This window comes from Prionailurus bengalensis, chromosome B3 (genome assembly GCF_016509475.1).
Source record: "Prionailurus bengalensis isolate Pbe53 chromosome B3, Fcat_Pben_1.1_paternal_pri, whole genome shotgun sequence".
In the NCBI taxonomy this organism is placed as follows: Eukaryota; Metazoa; Chordata; class Mammalia; order Carnivora; family Felidae; genus Prionailurus; species Prionailurus bengalensis.
In genome coordinates this window covers 133,751,644-133,776,643 of record NC_057355.1, presented here as the reverse complement: position 1 = coordinate 133,776,643, position 25,000 = coordinate 133,751,644, and the positions used below count along the sequence as shown (strand labels likewise).

The 25,000-nt window shown below is 47.9% G+C and overlaps 1 protein-coding gene across 3 annotated transcripts in view; it reads left to right on the top strand.

Moving 5' to 3' along the window:
• The first annotated feature begins 15,670 nt into the window (after nt 1-15,670).
• Nucleotides 15,671-25,000, top strand: part of FOXN3 (forkhead box N3) — a 400,702-nt gene continuing 391,372 nt past the window's right edge. For 2 of the 3 annotated variants that reach the window (XM_043556818.1, XM_043556817.1), the window contains exon 1: nt 15,693-15,845. The gene's annotated coding sequence lies outside the window, so the exon portion shown is untranslated. Of the gene's footprint in view, nt 15,846-25,000 lie in introns of all 3 variants that reach the window. The other variant, XM_043556816.1, reaches the window with a different exon arrangement.

The following is a 25,000-nucleotide window of genomic DNA, read 5'->3' as shown; positions in this document are numbered from 1 at the left end:
TCCTGCTAAATTATCCTGGTAGCACAGGCTCGCTAAGGATAGCTCCTCAAACTCAGCCTGGAGGCCAGGGACCCTTTATTTATCCACCAACGGAGTATCTTTTTTTTTTTTTAACTGTTTTTATTAAAAAAATTTTTAATGTTTATTTATTTTTGAGAGAGAGAGGGAGAGAGAGGGAGACACAGAATCTGAGGCAGGCTCCAATCTCTGAGCTGTCAGCACAGAGCCTGACATGGGGCTCGAACTCACAAGCTGGGAGATCATGACCTGAGCCAAAAAGTCAGATGCTTAACCGACTAAGCCACCCAGGGGCCCCAATGTTTTTATTTATTTTTGAGAGAGAGAGAGAGAGCGCAGGGGAGGCGCAGAGAGAGACAGAGAGAGACAGAAGGTCTGCAGCAGGCTCTGTGCTGTCAGCACAGATGTCAGGATGTGGGGCTCAAACTCACAAACCATGAGATCATGACCTGAGCTGAAATCAGGTGCTTAATCGACTGAGCCACCCAGGGGCCCCACCAATGGAGTATCTTAATTCTGACCATTGGTCGTATCTCTGGGTCCCTATTGCTTTGCTGGGTCCGTCCTCGACCATGCAAGTGTGTCCTCTGATGGGACCTGCCGCAGTGGGTGCCACCACAGCACCTGTGACTGAGTTGATGCCATCCTGGTCCACTTCCGGGTCCAATTTTAAGCCTTGCTCTGGGTTCCCGTGCCTCCCAATCTATCCTGTCCTGTTATAGCCACGAGGCTACATGTAGCTGGTTTCTGAGGTACAACATATGCCTTGTTCAAGAGCAGATCCTCCGAACTGCCCTGCCCAAGATCTGGAATTGTTCTCGACTCTAGAACTTTCTAGAATCTAAAGACTGAAGTAGGGCTCATGCCACACTGGTGGGGTTAGTGGTTTCAGGTGCGGGGACAGGAGAGCTGGAAGCTCGGGAAGCGGGGGGCTGTCAGTAGAAAAGGAGCCTCTCCTGAGAACAGGAAGAGAACGGTAGGAAACAGCAATAGAGCCAATGATAATCCCAGCTTTATCTTCCTCCTCTTATCTCCCGTCTGGTGATTCCCAGGCCCAGCTGGGGCTCAGACTCACTACGTGATACCACTGATGTGGGTGATCATGTTCACATCTAGAGAAGGACCCAGTTGGATCTTTGGAGTCAGGGTCTCAGCACAGCAGCCCCAGATCGTCCTGTGGGCCTGTAGCCTTTTCAGGCAGGAAGGGTCAGGCACGCTGCCCGGGTGGGGGCTCCAAGCAAAGGAAGGCAGACTCCCTCCAGCCGGGCCAGGGGCTTGGGCTTCTTGGGCCTGCCCCCACATTTCCCTGAAAGGCCACTGACAAGCCTGTTTGCAAGAATGGTTTGTCATTTGTGCCGGGGGAGATCAGATTCAGCTTTAAAGAACAGCATCCATGGGCGCCTGGGTGGCGCAGTCGGTTAAGCGTCCGACTTCAGCCAGGTCACGATCTTGTGGTCCGTGAGTTCGAGCCCCGCGTCAGTCTCTGGGCTGACGGCTCAGAGCCTGGAGCCTGTTTCCGATTCTGTGTCTCCCTCTCTCTCTGCCCTTCCCCCGTTCATGCTCTGTCTCTCTCTGTCCCAAAAATAAATAAACGTTGAAAAAAAAAATTAAAAAAAAAAAAGAACAGCATCCTTGGGGCGCCTGGGTGGCTCAGTCGGTTAAGCATCCGACTTTGGCTCAGGTCATGATCTCACGGTCCGTGAGTTTGAGCCCCGCGTCGGGCTCTGTGCTGACGGCTCAGAGCCTGGAGCCTGTTTCGGATTCTGTGTCTCCCTCTCTCTCTGCCCCTCCCCTGTTCATGCTCTGTCTCTCTCTGTCCCAAAAATAAATAAACGTTAAAAAAAAAAAAAAAAAAAAGAACAGCATCCGCTGAGACCCAACGGCCTCTTTCGGAAACACTTACTTCACACCAGGCTTGTGCAGCATTAGCTGTCCCCGGGTGGTGCGGGCAGCAGACGACCTGCCTTCGTTGCCTCCATGCGAGGGGCTTAGACCTCAGGGATCTGTCAACAACCCCCATGCTCACCTCACCTCATCACCAATAGCTCTGAGCCTCTCAGCGGCAACACAGTCTCAGATCTTTTTTTTTTAATTAGTTTATAAAAGCAATATAGAGTTATTATAAAAATTCAAACCAAAAAAAAGGACTTGCTGAAATTGTTAAGGACTTAGGAAGGTGCAAGCAGTACGCAATTACTTACGCTCCCATCTTGTGCTACAGAGGAAGATAAAGGATGTAAGAAAGGACCCTGCTTTTAAAGAGCAATTACTTAGCAAACAATATAAGCCAGACATGTAAGCATGTAAATTACAAGGCAGTATTGGTAGGTTTTGTGAGTTGCAAAAACAATAAACACCTTCGCAGTGTTTTCACGAGTGTGACCTGTGGTGTCATGTGTGTTAGGATCACTGAGGGGTTTATTAAACGTGCTCGTTTCTAGACCCAACCGCAGACCTACTGAAACAGAATCTCTGGAAGGGGGACTTAGGAGACTGTGATGAAAAAGCACTCCTGATGAATCCTTGCACCACAAAGTTGAAAAATACCACCTTGAGCTCAGAACTCAGAAAATGTTTCCCCCATAAAGTGACAGAATGCCAGGGGCGCCTGGGTGGCTCAGTCGGTTAAGTGTCCAACTTTGGCTCAGGTCACGAGCTCGTGGTTCAAGGGTTTGAGCCCCGTGTTGGGCTCCGCGCTGACAGCTCAGAGCCTGAAGCCTGCTTTGGATTCTGTGTCTCCCTCTCTCTCTGTCCCTCCCCCACTGCTGCTCTGTGTTTCTCTGTCTCAAAAATAAATAAAGATTTAAAAAAAACTTTTTTAAAAAGTGACGGAATGCCAGGGAGACAGTGAGGTAGGGGATTCCCTGAAGGAGACCCCGGGGTGTCATTTGGTAACACGATTGCAGAATTTATCACATTGTGATAACTTCCTTTTCCTTGTCTGTCTGTCTTTCCAGTGGATCAGGAGCTCCTCAAGGGGAGAGATTTGTTTCGTTCGCTGGAAACGAGTCAGCTCAGGGCCGGCTCTCAATAAATGTTGGCTGAACAAGTGAATGATCGTGTGTCATCTAAACAAACGGGTTTGAGGAAGTCTAGGACAGGGTTCTGGGAGGAGAAAAGGCACAGGCAAAATTTCCGTGATTGGAAAGTCAAGGTCCATAGTCAAGTGTGTTGGAGAGAAAGATTAATTTAGATGAGTAAGTGGGTATAGGCTGGAGAGCAAAGCTGTGGGAGAGACTGCGAGGGTCCTCAAGTGCTCGGAGGGAGCTGTAAACCGTATGCTGTATGTTCTGTGGGTGACGCAGAGTCACCTGAGCCTGGGGGCCAGACAGTCATGGAACCAGAATGTGTTTTATTATTTTGTACTTTTATTTTTTCAATGTTTATTTATTTTTGAGAGAGAGAGAGAATATAAGCAGGGGAGGAGCAGAGAAAGAGAGGGAGACACAGAATCCGAAGCAGGCTCCAGGCTCTGAGCTGTCAGCACACAGCCTGACACGGGGCTCGAACCCACGAATCGTGAGATCATGACCTGAGCCGCAGTCGGACGCTTAACGGACTGAGCTACCCAGGTGCCCCCAAAATGCATTTTAAGACAACTAATTATATGGCCCTGGGCAGCTTCCCTGGGAGGAGGGAGCAATGGAGGCCAGCAGCTCTGCAAAAGACCCTGGGAGTAACAAGGGACTGGCTTGGCCAGGAGAGGCAGGACTTGCTAAGATCTTCCATTTAAACATCAGAGTCACTGAGTCCTGACCCCCCACTGAAAAATGTTTCTTCTTTTTCTAGCATCCGTTTGTTCAGACTCCCAGGTCCGATAGGCTTTTCTCCCTAGGCTGCCCAAGGAGTCCGTCTCATCTGGCGTGAGGCTAACTGGGAGGCGTTGTGTGGGATGCTGGAGACAGAAGCAGTGGTCAAGAGATGAAAGGGGCTGAACTGAGGCAGAGGCCGTGGGGATGGTCAAGTGGGGCCAGGTTTAAGAACAATTTCTGAGGCAGAATCTATAGAATCCAGTGAATGAACGTGGGGTAGGAAGAAGGGCACGTTACGGAAGATGTTGAGGTCTCTGGATGCTGAATATAAGGATATAGAAAGGGAATGCCAAGAGCCGAAGGACAAACCAGATTGGGGCGCATTGAATTTGAAATTTTTCAAGTTTATTTATTTATTTTGAGAGAGGGGGGGAGCGTGCGTGCGCATGAGCGGGGGAGGGGCAGAGAGAGAGGGAGAAAGAATCCCAAGCAGGCTCTGCACCAGGTTCCCTCCCAGGGACCATGAGATCACGACCTGAACTGAAATCAAGAGTTGGACACTTAACCCAGTGAGCCATCCAGGAGCCCCTCGAATTTGAATTTGAGGTCACAGCAAAATTTCCAGGTGGAGGGGTCCTGGAGTCCATTGGAGACAGAGATGTGGAATTCAGGAGGGAGTTGGGTGCCGGTTATTGGTTATTGGTGATCATTTGAAGGCATGGAAACGGCTGTGATCACTCAGAGAGAGCAGGTGGAAAGAAAAACGAGCCAGTGGTAAACACCAGTGTTAAGAGATGGGGAGAGGAGGAGGAGGAGCCAGTGACAGAAATGGAGAAGGACTGGCAGGAAAGGTAGAAGGAAAACCAGAAGAAAGTAGAGCTCAAGGAAGGCACGAATCTCCAGAAATGGCTGTAGCAGTGTTACACGGCACAGAGAGTAGAGGAGCAAGTCGTAGGGCACTCATTGGTGCATCGGTGAAAGCCATCAGTGGGGGCCAGGTTGAGGAAGGCAGGGGAGGAGGGGAGATGGATGGAAATCATGGCCCCCATTCTTTGCAGTAGTGTCCGGGGATGACCACCTTCCTCACTAACAGTCTTTGGATAACTGAACCCAAAGGAAGTCAACACGATAGATGGAGGCTGATGCCTTTCATTGGGACCTCTACTCCAATTCTCTTCAATCTACCCTGCTTTCATTTAAGAAGCCATTTGTTTCTGCACTTATTCGGGGCTGCTAATGGTAGTGTGAGAGGCCTGACGATATCTTTGCCTTCTTGTTTTGTAAGATATTATTCCACTGCCACGTTTAATTTGTTTGGAGAATATTATGAAAAACTGGACTCCCTGGGTTTCCCACCCCCCCACCCCCCAGCGGAAGTTCATATCTTCTCAATCTTTTAGGGAATCTGTTCTCAGCTCTTTGAGACAAAATGATCCATCTCACATTGAAACTTTCTTATTATCAAGTTCAATGTCACCAGGAAGAGTCAATGGATGAATTATAAGTATTTACCACGATGTGATTTCTACCAGACAAAGATAAAAAGCTGAATAAGGAAGATGAACTGAGTATTGAAACTGTTTCTTCTCCATCTAAGAAACAGTAAAAATGATGCTTCCTCTGTCACTAAGGAGGTTTTGTTTTGCTTTGTTTTATTTTAGTCCAACTCTAAAGTATTACATTCTTTGGAGTTATAGAAGAGACTCAACCCTGCCTGTGGTACTAAGCAGAAAATGCATGCGGCTACAGCATGGTGGGTGGCACACAGGTATCGTGGGAGGGCTGGAGAACCAGCTCTAAGGTGATGCAGCCTGAATCAAGGCCCAAAGTCGTGCTGTAGGCTGGTCTGCCCTAGACCCTGCCCTAGACCCCAAGGAGGCTGCACTCTGCCCTAAAGCCGCTGCCACCACTATGATTCAGTACCAGCTGCAGAGCGACCTAGATTATGACCTTCCTCTCCACTGTCAGAAAGGCTAGGGAGGTTGTCTCTGGCATTCCCAGGTTTGTTTGTTTGTTTTTAAGGTTTATTTATTTGGGGGGGATGGGGAGGGGCAGAGAGAGAGATGGAGACAGAGGATCCAAAGCAGGCTCTGTGCTGATAGCAGTGAGCCTGATGGGAGGCTTAAACCCATGAACTGTGAGATCATGACCTGAGCCAAAGTCAGACGCTCAACCGACTGAGCCACCCAGGCGCCCCTGGCATTCCCAGTTTTTAGTGGGGAGGTGGCTCTGCCTCCTGAGGTTGGGGATCCCCCAGGCACAGGAAGGAGGTCTCATCCTGGGCAACTGGAAAGACAATGTCATTCTTGCGCGTGAGACGATGTCTTTCCCTCCATTAGGGGGCCAAGACCCATGCCCAGAATGGAGTAGGTACCAATAAAACTTTTGGCCATGAATACTCTGCCAACATCCAGGAGTTACACCTCACAGATGACTATCAGCCTAGAGAGCAGAGCAACTTGAAAAGACATGTAGTCTTTGCTTTTTGAACCTACGGCTCCTTTGTTGAGCCCATTAGAATGTGGCCATATTATAGTCACGTTTTTTTTTTGGTGGGATCTGTGTCAAAGCCCTTAACAAAACTCACCATCCACTCAATGAGAATCTCCTTCTGACCCCCATGAGTGCATAACAATTTGCATGGTACAAAAACTAAGGGAATGAAAGTGTTTACACTGCCTGGTCTCTGTTAAAAGATTTCCTCAGCATTTTAAGATGAACATCTCAAAACTGTACTCAGGGTGGCAAACGATATAATCGACAGTGTTATTTGACAAGATTGTTCTTCCTCATCACTGTCCCCTGAAAGGGAAAGCATGGAACTGATTGACTGGCAAGCCATCCATTTTCTGTGAAATCAGGAAAGCACTGGGGGCTGAGATGGTAAAGTTATCAAATATCTTACATCCAAACAGCTACCTTAAAATGATTTCCACACAGGCAACGTTTTCTTCCTGACAGTAATGTTTGCCATTTTAACGTACAATATGGTGCCTTGCAGACACTAGAAACTCGATGAGTTTCTTGCCGGTGATAACTGCTAGAAATAACACAAATTGCCCCTGATTTTGGTAACGAAAAACGTGGTGGTTTTTTTTGGATCCTCAGGAGGCATTTTCAGGTGGTCTACTAGAAGTAGAGACAAAGCATTGGACCTACTACGTAGGTATTACGGACACATTTTAAAAAGATGATTGTTTTCGATGAGCATTTGTTGCAAAGAAAGAAGAGGTCCTATATACCACCCCCCCCCAACTTCCTGTAATGTTGATGTCACAAATAACCATGACGTGTATCAAAACTAAGAGACTGACGTTGATACAAGCTGTCAACTGAAGTACACACGTCCTTGGATTTCCTTACCATTTCTTGCCACTGAGAAGCTTCAGTACCAACTTGGAGGCTCCAACACCGCTATAGAGCTACATTAATTCAGATGGACTGGGATTAGACACAGAGATGGCTTAGGAAGGCTATGAAAGCTACCGTTTTATGTGCCAAACGGAAGTATAGTTTAAATTTTGGCCCCGGATATTTTGCATGCACGCTCCGATTTCATCCTCCTCAGACACCAAGAGGCTGGATACCGTCGCATCCACTTTCCAACCGAGACAGAGGGACTTGGGATTCCAGGCGATGTTTGCAAGACGGCTTAGCCAGGAAGCGGCACGGCCAGGATGTGGACCGAGGCCTCTCAGATTCCAACGCCCGTGGCCCTGACATCATCCCGACAGTACAAAGGGAAGGCCGTTTATCACAGGTGTGATACAGATGCTGCCTCTTGAGCCGCAGACTTGCCCAGGACCCGCCTTCCCAAGGTCATCTGGATCAGTTGCGGCAGGTAATCCTGACCTGCCACGGGGAGGTGGTCCTGCAGGGCTGCGTGTGACTCTAGGTGAAAGGGGGGGGGGGGTATCTGAGACGTATGGAATGGTTTCAACTCTCAACACCCCGGCCCTGCTCGCTCACACAGGAAGTTCTCCCCGGCATTATGGGCTTCCCTGCTGTTGGACTGCCCTCCAGCCAGGGCGGCCGGGCAGAGCAGCGAGCAGCGTGCAAACATACCCACGTGCCTTTTGCTTTCCTTCCCTGGGTTTCAAGGCTCAATTAACGCGTGTAAAGTGATCTGAAATGCAGGAATAAAAAGACCTGGGGAGCTACAGAGTGTCAGTCATTACCTGAGCCGAGACAGCTGAAAAAGGGAGACAAAGGGGGTCTGGGGAGACCCGGAGGGGCCTTCGGCTCAGCAGCCAGCTGGTTGGCGTGGAGCCAGGCGGGGCTGTTTCTGGCAGGGCTCCGCCCCAGCTCTCTCTCAGGGCCTCCATCGCAGCTCTGCTCAGGGGCCCCACCCCAGGATGAAGAATTCATCCTGAGCCAGAGCTGGGGAGATTGGGTCCAAGGACACAATCTGTAGTCAGTTCTGTCAACGGCCCTGCAAAAAAGGGGATGAGATGCCATCCACCCTCCACGGTTGCCAACGCAGGACTGTGTGCAAATTACTGGACGTGGTCAGGGAAGGAGTGAACGTGGTCAGTATCAAAGACACGAATGACGCCAAGTGGGCTCTGTTCGTTCCTTTCGACAAGCGTGGATTCATACCAGTGACTTATACTGTCACCTGTGGGAGGCAATAAATCCCTCACAAAGCGATGGGTCAAAATAATGAAGTCCGAGTCACGTGCTCTCTCACCACCTCCCAAGTGCGCGTTAGTGAAAAAGTGAGGCTGCTGGTTTCACGGAGAATGTTAAGCCTTGTGACGTCACAGGGTGCAGGCAGGTGGCATTTTATTGCAACCTAAAGCACACAAAGAAGCAAGTGAAACATCTCTTTCAATAGGACCTGCTACCTGCCGCCTGTGTCTGGAAGGTTAGCGAGCATTCCATGGTTGTCTCCAATTGAGCGGGGATTTCTGTGCACCTCTGTGTACGTATAAACAGTGGCTATATATACCCAGCCTATTCTAAACTGTTCGCGATGATGGAGGGCAAAAAGTTTCGTTTGGAGAATCCAAAGTTTATATTAGGCTTTCATCGTGTTTTTATGCCCTGCTTAGGCTAATAGTTGGGTCGTTACCCACCTCTTGAGGCCGCAAGCTGCGGATGAACCCGGCAGCCAGGGTCTGCGGAAGGAGGGCCGCCTGCCCTGACTTCGGGTAGAGAATTCCAGAATACTCTAATAGTTCTGGCATGGGGTCAAGGATCCACTCCAGGGCCAGTCCTCTGGTCAGTGAGGAAGGGTCACACTCTAAGTCGCCTTCTCCCGTTCAACACCAGGCCCCTCATGTGAAATGGGAAATCCCCCAGAGGAGAGCTGGGGTAGCCATCCCCGCTTCTGTCCATTCCAGCTGAGCAGTTAGAGGCCAGAAGACTCTGTTGTCCCCAACCTGCCGCAGGGGACTTCTCAATGGCCAGGATCCGCCACAGTCATCAAGTTTGTTCTCCTCTGGGCATTGCATTTGTGACTGATTCCCCCTGGAATCAGTGTCTTTGTAATCGTACTTTGGCGTATGTGACATCACGTGTTCCCCGTGGGTCACCGAGGTGTCATTTGAAGCCACCAACGATGGCTTCTTTCAGGTGCGCCTTGATTCTTGCCTGAATTAGTATGGTAATAACCTCCTAGGTCTCCCTGTCTCTGTCTTGTTCTCTTCTAAATCATTCTTCCTGCAGGTCCTAGGATGAACCTTGTAAAACACAGTGTCCCTTTCAATAGTGTAATGGTGCATTTTATGTGTCAACTTGACTAGGCCATGGCCTGCCCAGGTATTTGGTTAGACACCAGTCATGTCTGTGATGGTGTTTTGGATGAGATTAACATTTGAGTCAATAGACTGAATAAAGGGGATGGCTCCCCCTAATGTGGGTGGGCCTCATCTAATCAGTTGATGGTCTGAATAGGACAAAGCAATTGAGTAAAGGAAACTTCTCCTACCCAACTACCTTGAGCGGGGACATCAGTTCTTTTGTGCCTTTGGACTGTAACTGAAACATCGGCTCTTCCTAGATCTTGAGCCTGTCAGCCTTCAGACTGGACCCACATCATTCATTGGTCCTCCCGGGGCTCCCACTTCCTGACTGCAGGTCTCGACCCTTGGCAGCCCTTAAAATCTGGTGAGCCAATACCTTATAATAAATGCCTTTCTTGCTCTATTTTTTTTGAAGTTTATTTATTTATTTTGAGAGAGAGAGAAAGCCTGAGTCGGGGAGGGGCAGAGAGAGAGAGAGAGAGAGAGGGAGAGAGAGAATCCCAAGCAGGCTCTGCACTGCCAGTGCAGAGCCCGATGCGGGGCTCGAGCCCACGCACCGTGAGATCATGACCCGAGCCGAAAACCAAGAGTTGGGCCGAATGAGCCATCCGGGCACCGCTTTCTCTCTCTAGTTACACCCTGCTGGCTCTGTTTCTCTGGAGAACCCTGACCAATACAAATACTTTCTTATTTGCTACGTTCATCCATTCATTAAAAAAAATTTTACTGAGCACCTATGTTTCACGTGCTTGGAAATGATCACTGAACAAGACGAAGATTCCCCCGGCCTGTGGAGATTTTATGCATGTGTGCAGGGGCGGGGGCGGGGAGGATGGTGCTAGAGGGAGACAGACAATGAACGACAGGAATAAGTCGGTGAGTAATACGTTCGAAGGTGGGAAGCGCGAGGGGCAGAGGAAGAGGTAAAGCAGGACGTGGAGGGTCCAGAGGCCTCGAGAAGGGGACGTTTGCGCAAAGGCTTAAGGGGAAGAAAGCAGCTGGCTCTGTGGAGACTACGATTAAGTTCCCCCGGGGGCGAACACTGGTCCCCGCTCCACCTCGAGTGGGATCTGCAGGTGCTTCCTCATTTGAAACCTTTGTTTTAGCCACGCTGCTCCCATGCAGCGCTCTGGCCTGCCCTGCCCTTTGCTCAGGTCTACCAAGTCCCCTCCGGGAAGGCCTCCTCCTCCCCACCTTGTTTCCACCTGAACCCCTCCTCATCCCGGAAGACTCGGGCTCCTGGCTTCTACCACGGATGCCCACCATGGCCACTTCTTGACCCTCTTTTGTGTCCCCCAGACTTGGATTTGAGCTGCAATTCTGCCCCTGTATATCCGTGCAATTTGGGGCAAGTTTGTTCATCTCTAAAATAGGAGTAGGGGCGCCTGGGTGGCTCAGTCAGTTAAGCATCTGACTCCGGATTTTGGCTCAGGTCACGATTGCACGGTTGTGAGATCGAGTCCCTCGTTGGGCTCCTCGCTGGGCATGGAGCCTGCGTAAGGTTCTCTCTCTCCCTCTGCCACTCCCCACCTCAGAAGCAAAACAAAACAAAACAAAACAAAAAGACAAAAAAAGGGAATAAAACAGTTCCCTGATTGGAAGGTTAAGAGACTAGTAATGAAGGGAAAAAAAGCACATAAAATGACTCCGTGACTCTTCATTGCTATACTTACCGATCCCATGTCCCTCCTCCCCTGTTTCTCTTCTCTCTGTGCTCCCTGAGAGTCTAGAGCCTGCCCCCCCAAGGTCGGTCACATTCAAGAGCGATCTCCAACCAGCCTGCCTTCCACCAGGCCCCGGGCCCTGCTCCACACCCTGGTGGGATGTCCCATTTCCCTCTCATCAGGCTGGCCCCAGACCACATTCTGGCTTCTGATTCAGCCATTTTCCTGGCTTTCCAGAGCCTCTTCTCCCTTGCTGGGTGGGCTATTTCTTAATGTTTTGACTATTAAACTGTGCTTGAGCTTTCCTGTAGGAAAGCCCCAGACCTGCTGGGTCAGGCCTATGGCCCCTGCTTGGGAAGGGAGGCAATGGGGTTTTTGTAGTAGGGAAACAAAGCCACTTCAATGTCTGCCACAGAAGGAGTTTTACATTTTATTTTATTTTCTTGAGTTTATTTATTATTTGAAGGAGAGAAAGCCTGAGTGGGGGAAGGGCAGAGAGAAAGGGGTCGGGGAGACAGAGGATCCCAAGCAGGCTTCTCACTGTCAGCTTGGAGGCCGATGCAGGGCTTGAACTCACGAACCCTGAGATCATGACCTGAGCCAAGTCGGACGCTTAACTGACCGAGCCACCCATGCGCCCCAGAAGGATTTTTTAAAAGGCATTATTTTTGTAACGACCGTTGTAAATTTACAGACGAATCGAGGAGATAGGACAGAGAGTTTCCACATACCCAGTTTCCTCTATTATTAACATCTTACATGTTAACGTATGGTACATTTGTTACAATTAATGCACCAACATTGATAAATTGTTGCTAGCTAAAGTCCGCACTTTATGCAGATTTCCCTCGTTTTTACTTCTTGTCCTTTTTCCATCCCAGGGTCCATCTGGCATACCACAGTACATTTCACTGTCATGTCTCCTTAAGCTCCTCTTTGCCATGACAGGTTCTCAGCATGTCCTGGTTATGATGACCTTGATAGTTTCGAGGAGTACCGCTCGGGTGTTTCGTAAGATGCCTTTCCATTGGAGTTTGCTGACATGCACAGAAGGAATTTAGTATATGTGCTGCCGAAGCGAGCACTGCACGGAAGGAATTTAATGCAAGGGATTGCTCACACAGGTGGTGAAGGATCTGAGACAAACAGGGGAAGGTGAAGTTACCCAAAGACGAATTTCAGCAGAAAGCCGTCGACATTTCTAAGCTGGCATGTTAACAGAATGTGGCAGTGTTAACGAAGCCAGGGGTTGGGGTCACCCGACAGAAGCCTCAGCCAATTGCCACTGCTGCTACAGATCTCATTGGAGGCCAGAAGGAGGCCAAGAAACCCTCTACCCTCTTTCCTCCCATCCTCCACTCTTTCTCCCGTACCTCTCATTGACCAGACCTAGCCATGAACCAACTGAACAGGGCTCTATGAACTCAGCCTGCAAATCTACTGGCGATAGAGGGAGGAGGGCACCATTGAGAATGGAAAGACAAAGTGGCCCATGACTGAGACAGTGGCATTTGAACACACGGCACCTGTGATGTAGTTTTACTATAGGCACACCGCCGTTCTGCCATTGTTTGCCTGTCCACGGGCTCCACAGGATGAGGACGGCTCTGAGGGGGCATTGCTTATTTTTGGTCTACGTGTCTGCCCACACAGAGCCTAGAACAGTACCTTGATCATATTAGGCTCTCAACGTTTGAGGTATACACAACTGAATGAATGAATGAATGAATGAATGACAGTTTCTTTTGACCAACACCTCTTGGGGCGCGCTCTAGCTTTGAGGAATGGCTTACGATCAGCACTGCTTTTCCGCGTCTCGTTACCTCGTATGGGTGCTAACATTACTCTGAGCCTAGCATTTGCAACGTTCGAAGGCCCCGTGGCTGGTGTGACCGTAACGTCATTAGACCAGTTTTCGACACCGGGATCAAATTAATCCATCAAGTGAGTGAGTTTTACATTACTCCTTCCAAGTTGTTTCTCAAGAAGGTCCTCCACATCTTCCAGTGATGGTGCCACGCCCAGCCTCTTATGGGCTGCCCAAGGAAAGGAATGAATACTTTTTATGGATAAAGTGTCTCTGTCTTTTCAGCTAAATGTCACCCAGCCCTCACCTGCGGGTATTAAGTGGGTGCGACACATCATCAGAGAAGTTACATTTCCTCGCCGCCGTGGGCTGCCACAAACAGGACTGAGGGTGGCTTTCCTATGGGTGCAGGAGGGCTGAGAAGTCACACCCACTTGTCACCGGGTCGGGGCAGGGACACCCTCCGTCTCACTACGAGGACACGTGTATCCGAAACACCCGAGGTTCCAGGGTTTCTCGAGGACTTTCAGTGCCGGGACTGCACGTAGAAAACCAAGTTCTACTTGAGAGAACCTCGCTCCCCCACGTGCCAAGTGGATCTCGGTCTTCGGTAAGAAGCAAAGGGGGACAGGCAACAGGAGCGTTTCTCAGCCCCCCAAATCTTCAGTGTTCCATCTGCCAGGCTGGCCTGGACAGCCCCAGGACAGAAATCCTACCAGCCAGCTTCCTCTTTGAGCAGAGACTAAAATATTTTCAACTGTCCCCTTGTCTCTGTTCTGGTTAATTGCTCTCCTAGCGCAGGTAAGAAATGATGGCTGCGGAAACTACCCGCCTTTTTGTTTTGGACACCTCATTTTCCACAGTGCTTAATGGAGAACTCTTTGGAAGGGCAGGTGGCCCCTTTGAGAAAGAAATGTTGGGGACTGAGTCTGAGACCCTGGTGCCACACACACCAGCTGTGTGATTTTTGGATGAGTCACTTCACCCTTTGGGACTTCCACTCTCTCGTTTGAAAATTGGGGATTACGATCTCCGTCTTATCACAGAAGTGTGGTAAAGATCACATGAGATGTACGCATGAGTACTTTGAAGCTCGACAAGCATAACATATGCCAACTAGGTTTTGTTTTTGGTTTTGGTTTTGGTTTTTTTTTGCGTGGACGTAAGGCAGCGGAAAAGGTGTCTTTGATGTTTAATTAATATTAAAAATCTTCCATTACATTTATTTAGCTATAATCGGGAAGGAGGTGGGCACGAGTAATTTTCAAAGGGACTTTTTCTGCTCTGAAAATAGAACTCCGAAAACACATATTTGATTTTCCTTTTGGTGTCAAACCACAGCGCCATTGTTATTAGAAGTTTTACAGAATTGTGACCTTCAACCTTGGTGACGTCAAAGACCGAAAGCAAGCTCCCGGATCCCGAAGCCTTTCAAACAGGCCCCTCAAAGTAAAGCACCTGTATTTTGAATTAAGGGCTAATAGAAGTTTCCCCTTAAATGAGCCCTTGCCAGTTTAAACGTTGCCTTCCAGGTGGGCTGCGGTAAGTGAACGTGCTGACAGGTCACCGAAAGCCCTTTTGGGGACGACGAGGAGAATCTGTGATAGGGGTTCAGGTAACACCCGTTCTGCAGTTAAAAGAGAAATCTAGAACTTACATTTCCCTAATTGTTCATAAGCTGACTTGTGTATACATCTAGGACCGTGATTTACTTTCAGTTTACTGAATTTGCGGATTTTCGCATTTGTTTTAATTTGTAATTAAGTTTTCTCTAGGAGGCCCACCATATGCCACCATCAATTCTTTAGCTGGAGATACACGAGTGCGTGTTTTGATGCAATTTTTGAGGTCTTTTGAAAATCAAAAGACTACGTGTTTAGCCATATGGGCCTTTGTTATTTAAAATAGCATACGATAAAGTAAGAGAAAGCAAAATGCAAAAAGGACCTGTTAGGAAACAAAATAATTGGAAGACTGTTTATTTTATTTATTTTTTATTTTTATTATATATTTTTTTGCTTTTTTAATGTTTATTTATTTATTTATTTATTTATTTTTCAATATATGAAATTTATTGTCAAATTGGTTTCCATACAACACCCAGTGGTCATCCCAAAAAGTGCCCTCCTCAATACCCATCACCCACCTTCCCCTCCCTCCCACCCCCATCAACCCTCAGTTTGTTCTCAGTTTTTGTCTCTTATGCTTTGGCTCTCTCCCACTGTGACCTCTTTGGAAGACTGTTTAAAAGATGGTTTTAAACACACCAGTTTTCAGTCTTTTTTTTTTTTTTTTTTTTTTTGGCGTTAGATTTTCGAAATCTGTCTTTGTTGATCCCCGCGCTGGGAAGCTGCACAAGTGCACCGGGCAACCCTCCGGAAACCAGTTACTGCCCTGCGCTTCGCACTGGGGCTGCGGCCACCAACCTCCGCCTTCGGGGAGTTCAGTGGAGCCAATGTGCTCCTTTTCACATCTTATGCTACGATGTGACACCAGGCGCCGGTTCACCCGCACGCACGGCGTCCGGTTTTGAAAGGGGCCGACGGGTTTGTCTGTTTGGCGGGGACTCCCGGCGCTCACGAGCGGCCCGCCGTACGTGCCGGCTGCAGACCGGGCCGCGGGCGGGCGGGCGGGCGCGCGGCGCGCACTAGGACCCAGCGGGGCTCCGGGCCCCGGGTGGGAGCCGCGCCGCCGACCCCGGGCGGGCGCCGGGGCTGGAGCCGGGGTTCCGGCCGCGATCGGCTGCAGCTCGGCCGGGAGACGGCGCGACCCGGCGGCGGGGCCACCGGCGAGTCCAGCGCCGCCGCAGCCCCCCGATGCGGCCGCGAGAAGCAGCGGGGGGGGCCGGCGATCGAAGGTAACGAAAATGGGGCTCATTTCCTGCCTCCCGAGCCTCTGCTCTGGCTCAGCATTGTCACGAGAAGCCCTCGCTGCTCAGGCTGCTGCATTTTGGGGGCACCCTTTGATTTTTTAAGGTGTCCGCCCCCATTTTGCCACCTGGCTTCCGATTGATTTACAGCACGCAGCCCGGATGGGAAAGATCCAGGGAGAGCAAGTTGAATATTTTCATTAGTTTTGGCTCAGAAGTAAGTTCATTAAAAAAAAAAAAAAAAAAAAAAAAAAAAAAAGTTTCTCAGGCATTTGTGAATCGTCGTTTTTAAAAATTAAAAAAAAAAATAGCGGACAAGTGAATAATTTTAAAAAAACGATCAAATAATGGATGTAATTCTGTTAATCACTTCCCAGGGCTTTACTTTTGTGGGTTCCCCGGGCATTACTTTTATTTTCAGGGAGCTAACGTGTTCAATGTGGAGTTTGGCTCGGGCAGAGTTTACAGCATTGCTGTCGTAACTGCTTTGCTATCAATTATGAGCAGCGTCAGCTCTGTGGGCAGTTTAAACCTCTTTTCACACACTGTAACTGGTTATCCTAATATGACATGGACAGATGAGAGTCCCCTTCGAGGACCGCAAGAAGGTTTCTCATTTTTGGAGAAACGTTGTTTTGGGGGGAGAAAACCACGATTACTGGCCGGGAGGCTGGAAGAGACTGTGTTTCATGCTTTGTTTATACTCCTGGGATGACATTTGGGGAAGGGAAATGCAGTGTTTCTCGGCAGCCTTTAATTGTGGGATTATTAATTTATTTAATTTATTAGTTTCGGTCGGCTGGGCTCGGGGAGCCCTCTGTCACAGGATGTGCTTAAGGTGACACGTTTTGCTAGCATTTGGGACACATGATTGCAAATGTAAAATGTGCCTCCTGCGGGCTGGTCTGCTGGGGAGCCCCGGTGTGGAGCCGGTCGTAGGCTGGGTGCGCCTGGCTCATTGAGGAAAAAGGGAATGATTTTCCTTAGCTAAGGAAGACATCCTGTTCTACTCCTTTTGTTCCCTGTTTTTCATTGATCGCCAGCTCTGCCTTAGGAGAGGGGAGTGCAGCTCCGAGTGCCGTGCCGAGCGGAAGACCACACAAATGACTCTAAACCACTTCAACTCTCACACTGATTGGCCAGCTAGATGGAGACTTAGGAAAACAGCCACCCCAAACCTTCTTGTTGAAATCTTGCTGTAATTTCAGATGAGGCTTCTCCGTGCACAGATTCCCGCAAGGTTGCCTTTTTTAATTTCGCGTGCAGTTTGCTTGCGATCACCTTTATGTGTAATTTTTCCTTGTTGTTCCTATTCCAGATAAAGTAGGCCATTTTGGTGACAAATTTCTTTGCAGACGTCAGCTGCTAGCTTACATGTATAGACATATCGCTTTACAATACATTCTCCATGATTTCTCCTCGGGAGCCGGAGAATGCAAAGTTGTTCAACTTACGAGAATTTTTCCTGGGCGTTTTTTTGACCCGGATATTTAAATTTCACCATCTGCAGATGGATGCTTAACTGCAATTTACTCTGATCGCTTAAGTGTCCTGGGCATTAACACGTATCACGCACTAAATTTAAGTCTGCAACCGTGAAAGAAAAAGGCAGTGAAGAGAGGATAAGCAAAATCAGCTGGCACGCTGTTAGAAGAAATTGTGGCACCTGGGTCGAGGAGAATGCATTTCCCATCCCAGAAAAGGGGCATTCCTCACCTTAATAGAATAGGAATTAGTAAATATTGTGGAATTGTGTATCTATGGGACAAAAAAATACATGAGGCCCATGGACGTCTTCCTTTGAGCCTTTAAGCGCTTCAATTAAGAGAAACACTGTCTCAGAAGTTGTTCAACGTATAAACACTTTTCTGATTGGCTTAAAAATTTAGACACAGGAAGTGGATGGTATCTAATAACCCCTGAGTGGAGACATGGTTGTCATGGAAACTGAGACTAGCACCCCCCCCCCCAACACTCACATACCCTACCATAACCACCACTTAAAACAAAACAAACAAACAAAAAACTTGCATGTCTCACAGATGCCTGGAGAACGTGTTGGCTTCTGTAAGCTTTCCCACAGCATCTGCTGAAACCTGAGACCATGCCTGTCAAATCAAGGTCATTTTACAACAACAACCAAAAATGCAGTCTCCTGGATTTCATAACTGTATTTTTCTTAAAAATACGCGAGGAAAAAAAAACCCCTTAAAGCAAGGATGAGCACACGTGCTTACCTAGCAGTTTGCCACCTCTGAGTTGTGCAAGGCAAGGCTAAGAAGAATGTATTTGAGCGCTTCATTGTGGAATCAAACTGATTTGCAGGTCTACTGTTAGAACGAAGCTCTTTTTAGAGCTGTAAAGCCTCGAACGTTACCTGTGGATACAGAGGCACTTGGGGAAGGTATAATGAAGAGTGTCTGTTTGCAAGAGGGTTCAACGTCGTACTGTAGCAATTAAATTCAAAGAACTGGCACTTTGGAACCCTGCTCGAAGGCTGCCTGAGCAGGGATAAATAAAGACTGTGTCTGGTGCTTTGGGAAGTACAGGGGAGGGTGTTCTCAATAGCTGAGCTGGGAGAGGAAAACTCCTGAATAGAAATAAACTCTTTCAAAACTGCAATTAGCATTTGATGAACTCCCGAAAAGTTTCCTCTTCTTTTGTAGATGAGCAGACTGTTGTCGTTTGTAGGGTAATTGAGAGGGTCTCAAAATCAGAGTTGCGAATATTGTCATTGTCTTGCTCCTGGTTTCAACGACGAGGGTCGAGAAGGGAGCAAAGTTTGCCCCCCCACCCTTTCACTTTGCGGAGTGAAAAATAACCAAGGAGGCCCTCTCCTCAATTTTGACTCTGGCGATCAACGTGGAAACTTGTAAATCTAATACCAGTGCGTTTCTGACATGTCTCTCGTCTTGTCAGTGGTAGTCTTTAAATTCTAAATTCTTGATATGCGTTTAGTAATATCTTCCGTCCAATCATGATTTATAGCATTGTCTTCTTTTAATTGAAAATGGTCAGTTTTGGATCTTATTTAATGAACACCTTGATCTTTTTAAAAAGCAGCAAATTTTCCTTGTTTTTATCACCTAATTGCATGGGGGGAGAGAAGCGGTGGACAAAATCCCGGTTGTATTTTACTGCTTATACGATATCCTGAGTCTCTGACATAGGATATATAGACTTTAGAAGCGAAAGAACAATGTAACAATCACCTGTTGGAGTGAATCAGCGTATATTTCATGATCCCATGTTGTCAAACACTTCACTGGTTGGGATTTGGTGACAAGGGTTGCATTTAATGGCACGACGCTTCTCCTTTAGCAAAGGATTTCCTGCAGGGAGCTTTCTTATCTGTAAGTATGGTCCTTGGCAGGAAGCAAGTCGGTTGGTTGTTTTTACAAACCGAAGGAAATGAATGGGAATTGTTGGTCTCCTAGAATCTGCCTGCCTTCTCCATTGTCTGTCAAATGGTTGGCTCAGGATTTCTAAAGAGACTGCAAATCTTTGGCATTTCTGTTGACTTATTTTTGACGTTGGTAGTGGAAAATTGGTCATTATGCTACTGTGTACAACTTATTTTACCAATACAAATGAACAAGATGTTCAATAATATCCTAATTCATGTTCAGTTGTCAGATATACACATACTCACTGAAGCTGGCCTTTTTTGATAGCTGTGCCAAATTTCTAATAATTAGTCCAGAATACCAACCAAATGTCAGTTTCACGGAGCGCTAAAGGGAGAGTGGCGGCTTCATTCTTTGCTTATAAGAAGAAAATTCATAAAGACTGCATGTCAGGTATATGCCTGCTTCGCTGATGGCAAAAGATTGGTGTAGGGGGAGGGTCCGAAATTGGGAAGGGGGTGCTAAATCCAGTTTACAATCCATGTGAGAAAAACAAATCTTTTTTTTTTTTAATTTTTTTTCCCAACGTTTTTTATTTATTTTTGGGACAGAGAGAGACAGAGCATGAACGGGGGAGGGGCAGAGAGAGAGGGAGACACAGAATCGGAAACAGGCTCCAGGCTCTGAGCCATCAGCCCAGAGCCTGACGCGGGGCTCGAACTCACGGACCGCGAGATCGTGACCTGGCTGAAGTCGGACGCTTAACCGACTGCGCCACCCAGGCGCCCCGAGAAAAACAAATCTTAACCTCGAAGAGATTTCTTGTGTAAAACTCTAGATTACGTTTTGGATATTGTAAATAAGTATATTTGATTTGCTTTAATTTACGCATGTTTCAAATTCTGGAAGAGGAAACAAGGGTCTTTAAAGGGAAAGAAGTAAGTACATAAACCTGCATTTGAAGGAAACAGCCCTAGGGAGGGCTGGTAAGAGCATCTGAGGGAGAAACTGATTTGTTGCAATGGTTTTCACACATTTTTTGAAGACATCATTTTTTGTTTTATATTTAGCACCAAATGGAATCTTACGCAAGACCCTGATACAAGAGCCTAACAGAAACAGAGCTGCTTGGGAGTGGGGGGGGGGTGGGCGTGGGGAGGGGGCCGGAATCAGGAGCCAGGAGCCCAGAGCTGGATGTTTTCCCCTGGGTTGTGCCTGGGGCTCACCCTAGAAACCTAGTACCTCTGTGAAACAGTTTGAAAATCATTGCTTTTAACATGTCCAAAATCTTCTCTAAAGAAGGCCCAAGGGAATGGCTTGCCTAGCCCCGGAACTTCTTAGCCGAAGAGAGAACTTTTGCCTCGACAGTTTAAGAGGCGCTTGTGCTCAGAGTGAGTAGGAGAAAGGGATGTCATACAAGCATGTATATAGCAAAAGATTCGGCGGGCCACAAATACGGAAAAAGCCCTGGACCAGTCTATTAATAAGGAAAGGAGAAAGGATGTGTTTTAGGGGTTAATTACAAACCAGGGCCTCCCTTTCCTTCTAAGTTATGGGAACGTTGCACAGAGGCATTTGATGACACGTGGTTATGACTGTACTGGAATGCATGGATTTGTTCTGTTCCCACCTCAGGATCTGTTACATCGCTGTTATTCTATTTGTCAGTGAAAATTATTTCATATTAAGTGTCACTCATGAAATGAAAGTGTGCCAAGCTATATAATCTGCTTGGCAGGCTCAGTAGTGTTTTGAGTGTTGAGTAAAATGATCACGCACAGATGATATTTGAATCTCATCAAATAGATTCGCATTATCTCTGCGACCGTGCGATTTACTGAAACAGCAGTGTTGGGGGTGGGCTCGGTTTTCCTCTCGTACATCCCAGAGCTACGAGTATTAAGGTTTCTAGGGGGCGGTGGGCAGAGAAATAAGTCCCCTTCAGTTCCACTCGTGCTCTTCAAGACCCCGCGATTCGCACACGCACAGTTTCGGAAATGAGGCGAACTCCGTGGACGTTTCAGGCAAACCGTAGTGCGTCGTGGGACCACAGTCATCCTCCCTGCATCTTGTCCTGGAGACGGCACAGTGGGGGAGTCTGTAGAAGTAGAAAGGATGGACCCCTCTCTGTGTTCTTCTTGTGACTTCCACGGTGGAGTTGGAAATGCTGTTTAGAATAATCAATGGGGGCGCCTGGGTGGCGCAGTCAGTTAAGCGTCCGACTTCAGCCAGGTCACGATCTCGCGGTCCGTGAGTTCGAGCCCCGCGTCAGGCTCTGGGCTGATGGCTCGGAACCTGGAGCCTGTTTCCGATTCTGTGTCTCCCTCTCTCTCTGCCCCTCCCCCGTTCATGCTCTGTCTCACTCTGTCCCAAAAATAAATTAAAAACGTTGAAAAAAAATAAACATTAGAATAATCAATGTTCTGGGAAGTCACAGGTCTTCCAACAATTTGTGCTGGAACTTTTCTCTTTCTTTTCTTTCTTTCTTTCTTTCTTTCTTTCTTTCTTTCTTTCTTTCCCTATTTTTTTTTTTAAATAGGCACCACACCCACCGTGAGGCTTGAACTCATGACCCTGAGATCAAGTGTCACATGCTCTACCCACTGAGCCAGCCAGGTTCCCTGGGAACCTTTTTTTTTTTAAGAAAACATTTCCTCCACAAAGATGAAACTAATATGAGCACAAAATAGTTGGCTGTGGTAGTGGATGGAGAGAAAAATGATTGTGGTTAACTTTTATTTGTTGAATTATGTGGAAGAAAGCTTTCCATGTTTAGGCTGTTTAAAGCTATCTTACTCCTCTTCCCACTGCATTTCAAAGAATGAGTGTGTGTGCAGAAAACCGATGGAACTGTCCCAAGGCATATTCATGAAAATAGACCAGTGATTCCTCTTGAGTGAGCGTTTAAACTCCATGTTCTTGGGGACTTCCCTTTTTGATCTCAAGGACACATCCCAGTTACCGGACCTGGGGACCTGGCGGCAGGTGCTGAGAGAGGACTTCAAATGTTATGCGGGGTGCTGCGGGCAGGGTACCTTTGCGGATGTCACTTCCTTAAGATTCGGATAAGCAAGTCTTCAAGTCTTCCTTGAAGAGGGGGTTTTTGTATGTTATACGAGGTTAGATTTTAGATAATCTCAGATATCTTTTGTACCTTTTGACATTTTCTGATTCGGCAAACTTAACATTGTTGCAGCCTTTAAAACAATTACCATTTAATGACTAATTAATACAAATCTCTAAATTAAGGTAGTCATATCGTCTCGTGGGACTAGACTTAGCACTTCTTTAAACATTTTTTTAATGTTTACTTATTTTTGAGACACACACACACACACACACACACGAGTGTGTGAGCTGGGGCTGGGCAGGGAGAGAGAGAGAGAGGGAGACACAGAAGCAGAAGCAGGCTCCAGGCTCTGAGCTGTCAGCACAGAGGCCGATGCGGGGCTCGAACTCACGGACTGTGAGATCATGACCTGAGCCGAAGTTGGACTCTCAACCCACCGAGCCACCCGGGCGCCCCTAGATTTGGTATTTATAATGGTCTCTTGAAAAAGAAATAAGTTTCTCTGGGTAAGTTAGGCAATGTTGGGTAACAGAAAAATTGTATCACACTAGTAAGAGGCTTTTGTTTAAAAGGTACCTCCCCAGGGCGCCTGGGTGGCTCAGTCGGTTGAGCGTCCGACTTCGGCCCAGGTCACGATCTTGCGGTTTTTGAGTTCGAGCCCCGCGTCAGGCCCTATGCTTGGAGCCTGGAGCCTGCTTCTGATTCTGTGTCTCCCTGTTTGTCTGCTCCTCCCCTGTTCACGCTGTCTTTATTTCTCTCAAAAATAAACATTAAAAAAATTTTTTTAAAGGTACCTCCCCTGCATGACTTAATTAATTCCTATTAACCTAGTATTAATATACTACTGCTATGACTATTACTGCTAAGTAATGACAAATATATATTAATGTCCCATTTTACAGATGAGGAAACTGAGGCCCTGTGTTCCTAGGGCCTCATACTCTTTGGTAGCCAATTAGCTCTCCTGACCCCCAAATTCCAGGCATTTTTTCCACCCCACCAGCTACCTCACAACTGTTCCGGCTCTCTCTGTTGCAGGGTGGATGACTGCCCCTTCCATGCTTGAAATGGAATCTCCTCCTGGGAAAACACCGCAGGGCGGGGTAGGGAATATTTGATGTGATTTTGGCAAGAAATAGGGTTTTGCTTCTTGAGGTTCTGTGTTCCCACATCTGACCTTCAGGGACGAGAGGGACTTTTTCGTTCCCTTGTCAGAGATCACCTTCCTTCATTCGTCTTCCTCTTTTGAGTTTTCCTTCATCTCCCCGTGAGCACCTTCACCTACTTGGTCAGTGAAAAGCTCTCACCACAGGGAGAGGGCATTCCTGAATTACCCAAATATTTCACTTAGTCGTTCTGTCGTGGCATCCGCAGAAACAGATTTCCCAGCCAACATTCACTTTTGTAATTCAGACGAGCTGTCCAACAGACCGCGAGGTGCAAATACAATGACATTTCCTTTATTTTCGGAATAAAAACCAGGGGGCTGACGTTGTCAGCTTAGCAGGATGTCTGGTATCTCCTTCCTGGGGCTCCCCTTCCCCTCAGCTATGCAAACCCCGCATGGGCTGATACAGACCAAGGGGAGTGGGGTCAGTTGGACTTCCCCCGTCTAAGCCCGGACCTCTGCTGCTTGCAAAGCTGGCGGAGCAGGCTTCAGCCAGAGAAGGTGCGCAGGGACTTGTTGACGCCCTTGGTTGGCAACGGTCCGATGCTGGGCTGGGGTTGCACTAGGGTGTAAGCCCCGGCAGGGAAATGGCCAGGGCCCCAGCAGGTCCCACACCACTCTGCTCCTTAGCTCTTTCCACAGGGTCGGGCATGTGGACGTCATAGAAGAATAATCGTTTAAAAAAAAATTTTTTTTTTTACATTTATTTATTTTTGAGAAACAGAGTGAGACAAAGCATGAGCAGGGGGAGGGGCAGAGAGAGAAGGAGACACAAAATCCGAAGCAGGCTCCAGGCTCAGAGCCGTCAGCCCAGAGCCTGACGCGGGGCTCGAACCCACGAACTGTGAGATCATGACCTGAGCCGAAGTTGGACGCTCAACCGACTGAGCCACCCAGGCGCCCCAAGAACAATCATTTTTAAAATCCTCTGGACTCTAAGACAAAGGAAGATCCTGGGAGAGTGTTTTTCAGTCCAAACAAGTGGGAACAAGAGACAGAGCCTAAGCTCTGAGTCTGAGCTTTCGGGAAGAAATTTTCAACCCGGACATTCATTTCGTTGTTGTTTTCCTCTGTTACCACCATTATCCTGTCTCCCAGGTCAGCACACTTGGACACCTGCTTGTTTTACATCCATGTATCTCATTTATCACCAGAGCTCCTGGCTGCTTTCTTCGAAATCCTCCGGAGATTCATCTCAGGGAGACTGCAGGTAACCTGGAGGGGGCTCTGTCCCTCCCGGTCCCTGTCCTTCCTCTGCACTCCTGAAGACTTCTGTCCCTAAAACACTCCGCAAGTGCCTTGGCCACTTAGAGCCGTGTGTGACCTTGACCTAAGACCCAGTGATATGGAAATAAGACTCAGTAATGTGGAAATCCTGAAAGCGTTATTGTGAAAGTTAATCACAGAGTCCCTGAGGAGCACTTGGCAGAGAGCCTGGCACGTAGTTGCAATTTATCGGAACTCTTTTATTGTTGTGTTGTTATTGTTGTTGTGTCCCTCCTCTCCTAAGAAGCCGTGGTGATGTTCTGTTGCTCCCCTTGCCACGTCTGTCTTCCTC